We start from the raw sequence: 4,353 nt of genomic DNA on the forward strand, positions 1-4,353 counted from the left end.
GAAGTTGTATAGTTTCTGCCAAATTTAAAGGGCCAGCCCCAGAAAGACGAACTGGAACAAAGTTCTTATAAAAGAGCAACCCTACACTAAAGAGAGTCAGTAGAGACAAAATGATATGAAGGAAGGTGTTCTCGGGGGAAAGTTTCTGCGTATCATTATTATACCCCCAAAGCTTTACCAGCATAAGTTTGGGATGCATTACTCATCAACAGTGAACAGAGGAACAAATTAGACAGATTACTCTGGATCTGAATGACCTTGCTGACTGCAACTGTGATATTACTATTAGTATTTATGATTACTTGTATTGTGATAGTGCCCAGGGACCCAAATTATAGACTATGACTCTATTGTGCTAAGCATAAAACACTGAACAAAAAGACATTCCCTGTCCTCAGAATGGCCCCTTAGGGCAGGGGTTGGTAAACTTTTTGGCCTGAGGGCCACATTTGGGAATAGAAATTGTATGGCGGGCCATGAATACTCACAAAATTGGTGTTGGGGTGTGGGAGGGGGTGAGGGCTCTGGCTGAGGGTGCGGGCTCTGGGGTGAGGCCAGAAATAAGGAGTTCAGGGTAAGGGAGAGGGCTCTGGGCTGGGATGGAGGTGTGAAGTGTGTGTGGGGGGTGAGAGCTCGGCTGGGGGTGTGAGCTCTGGGGTGAGGCTGGAGTTTGGGATGCAGGAGGGTGCTCTGGGCTGGGACCAAGGGGTTCAGAGAGCAGGAGGTGGATCAGAGCCTGGGGAGTGGGGAGAGGCTCAGGGGTGCAGCCTCCAGGCGGCGCTTACCTCAAGTGGCTCCCAGAAGCAGTGACATGTCCCTTCTCCGGCTCCTACACAGAGTCACAGCCAGGCAGCTCTGCCCTGTCCACAGGCACCACCCCTGCAGCTCACATTGGCTGCAGCTCCCGGCCAATGGGAGCTGCAGGGGCGGCACTTGGGGCAGGGGCAGCATGCAGTATGGAGGCCCCTGGCTGCCCCTATGAGTAGGAGCCAGAGGGGGGGCCATGCCACTGCTTCTGGGAGCTGTGTGGAGCAGCCCCCAACCCTGCTCTCCAGCTGGAGTGCTGGAGCAGGGCAAGCCCCAGACTCCGCTCCCCAGCCGGAGCTCAAGGACCAGATTAAAATGGCTGGTGGGCCAGATCTGGCTCGCAGGCGGTAGTTTGCCCACCCCTGCCTTAGGGCTTTATAGATCAAAACCAACACCTTAAACTCTGCTCCAAACAAATACCAGTTAACGTATTCAGTGGCGAGCAGTTAGAGATTTCTGTATAAATACACTTCCCCACACCTCTACTCTAGTATCAAAGATTTAAATACATCCCTGTCTTCCAAAGACAGTATTCTGTCAGTCCCCAATTTCCACACTCACAAGCTGCTTTTATTCTGAAGGCCACTCATGGTACCTTTGCTAAAATGATGGCAATGACACTTTCTCTCCCTTCCTTTCCAGCCCCTCTTAAATCACAGTCAGTGGCTGCTGGCTCATGGAACTTTTCAACTAAAAAGTGAGTGATGATTCACACAGCAAGGAGCATGACATCCTCGCACCTGAAAAATGCAAACACTGGTGGAATAGTTTGGTTTAAAGAAAGAAATGGAACTGAATGAAGTATTTCAGCCTCTCAACCTGGACCCGCAAATTGCTACGTAGGCCTCCAACAAGGCCATGTGGGAGAGTCAAGCCACACTCTACCTCCTGCATGGCTGTGTAGGATCATGTCCCTGCAGCTCTGAGCATGGGGGTAGGGGTAGAAAGAATGCAGGAAGGGTGTCTTATATTCCAACCTTTTCTCTCAAGGAGGAAGGGGAAGTTTAGGAAAAGAAAATGGCTTTATCTCCTCACCCCCTCACATGATGGTCAATAGAGCTGGCTGAATATGATGGAAGGAGGTATGCTGTCGCTTGGTTTGTAAAGGCTAATACAACATACTCCACCAACAGTAGAAAAGGGGAGCTCTGGGAGTATTATAACTCAGAGGGGTGTTTTTCTGGCACTCCCTGGTCCTGTCCTCTTCCCACATGTCTACATCACAAAAACCTCTCTAACAAGAGGCAGCTTTGTTGGTAGTCCCAACACGGAGGACAAAAAGGGAACGGGAATGAAGCCTGAAGCTCCATCCCACCTTCAGAGGTGTTGTGTACAGTACAATTCCCTGTGCTAGCAGTCTGACATCTTTCCACAGTGCTAAGTGTACTATAGAATAAAACCAGGAAAGAAGAACCACACTCCCATGCTGTGTAACATACACACAGTTGGACTTCCTGGGGAAAGAGGTTCTATAAAAGCCAATAGATTTTCTCAGTTTTAATGACACATTAAATAAAATTCTTACAGGCTAAACCAATCTTCTGGGGCCAAAGTGTGAGCCTGACTCTCTAGCCTCTCTACGATAGGCCACCCACCTGGACGAGGGAAAAGACCCAGGTCCCTGCTACAATTCAGGCAGAGCAGGTATCTGAGCCTGGGTATCCTACAGCCCACATGAGTCCCCTAACCAGTAAGCTACTGAGTATAAAGAGTGGGAATGTCACCATTACTTTCTTTTGTGAGAAAGGGATGAAATAGGTGCCCAACTCCAGTACAGGGTTCATATCTATGAATCCTGAGTGGAGGGAGGCATCCCCTCCTACCTGGAGTTAGGCGCCTAGTGCCCCCTTTAAGGAGGTAGGACTTGGCCATGTCCCTTTCTGCAGCGTATCCTACTGGCTAACTTTGGCATCTCCCTGCTCAGCGAATCCCGTTCTTTAGGCACCTAGCTCTCCTCATGCATCATAGAGGAGCCTGGGTGCCCAGCTCGGGGTTGTGAATTCTACTGGGTGACAATGCACCTAAAAGTTAGGCATTGCAATGCTCAGAGTTGCAATTCGTATGCCCTCCTTGCGAACCTAGCCCCATGGGACTGTCCCTGCTTCCACTGTAGTTTTGCCATTGATTTCAATGGGAGCAGGTTTGTGTCCCCTTGAGTAGCAAAAATTCACACAGATCCTTCTTCAGTCTTATGAGCAGAAAAAGGATGTTAACTCATGTCTAAATTTAATCTCTGTATGCTTATAATTTATGTCTATATGCCGGCACAAAAGTACCCCATTTTCCCTTTTTAATCAGGTGGAAAATCCCCACCTAGACTCAAGTGTAAAGGATGAAATGCATCAAACACATCAGTAAGTACATTTTAATGAATTGGGTCCTTTATCCAACAATAAATGAAGTTTTCCCTTTGGCAAAATAATAAAAACTGCTCTGTTCTTCTTTTTGGATTAATTTCAAAAATTTTCTTCATGCATCTGAGAGATTACTTTTAGCTTTTCATTTGCAATTTCTCTATTTTTGTAAATAAACTTTTTGTAATTTTAAAATGATTCACTTTTTACTTTTACTTTCTAATTTCCATTAGGAGGAAGATTTTCTATTGTAAAAGCTCTGGCACTAAGGCCAGAAATTATTACCAGTGTTTATTTTCACTTGTATATACTTGGAAGTCGCATAGAAGGTAATGAACTTAGTTTGTCCTGGCATGAAGTGTACAAACTGAGGAGTTCTGTCCATGAGCTCTAGTCTGGCTTCTTTGACCTAGCTGAGCATACCGTATTTTCCTTCAGCAGATCTTTGGCACAGTGTGATGAGGTCATTGGTATCACAACATTCTCCCAAAGAACATCCAAATATGTCTTTGGTTTGGACTTCTTTCAAATATGGGCACACTGCATTCCATTTCTTTGCCATGTCAAACACAAATCCCAATACACATGATCTATTTTATACGGCATTCTATGGGTAATTGACACAAACTGCATAGCTTTATGGGAAATGACTGGCAACAGAGTTGTAACTTCATCTGAAAAATCAAACTCCTTTTAATTAAGTCCATGGTGACAAATCTTCCATTTCTCCCTCACCCTGTCACATCACCACCCCTCAAGGCCTCACCTCATGACAAATTCCTTCCTCTCTTTTTCATCACATTTGGCTATTGCTATTTCTTTGCCCCCAGTGCCAGACTCTGATCTCAGTTCTGATGGTGTAATTCCAGTGTAACTCCAGAGTGACCCCCAACATCTGGATGAAAGCTTGATCCTCTTGGTTCAGTCCAGATAAAACAGTAGTAATGCTTGTTGGCAGGAGGAAACATTTTTGGATTTGACAAGAACTGCAACCAGATGTCAAACTAAGGGCTAACATGCATATCCACCTGTTGCCAAAGGTGCAATCTCATGGTCCATTGCAACTGGCTGCTGTGGGTCTGTTGTCAGTCCCTAGAGTGAAATTTGTGGTATATTTGCAGGATATTCTCAGGGTCCTGTTCTTTAGCATTCACTCTCCCTTGCTGTCTATTAGATCCTGGAGTTTTACCAC

The sequence above is a fragment of the Chelonia mydas genome, chromosome 3, assembly GCF_015237465.2.
Source record: "Chelonia mydas isolate rCheMyd1 chromosome 3, rCheMyd1.pri.v2, whole genome shotgun sequence".
Taxonomy (NCBI): Eukaryota; Metazoa; Chordata; order Testudines; family Cheloniidae; genus Chelonia; species Chelonia mydas.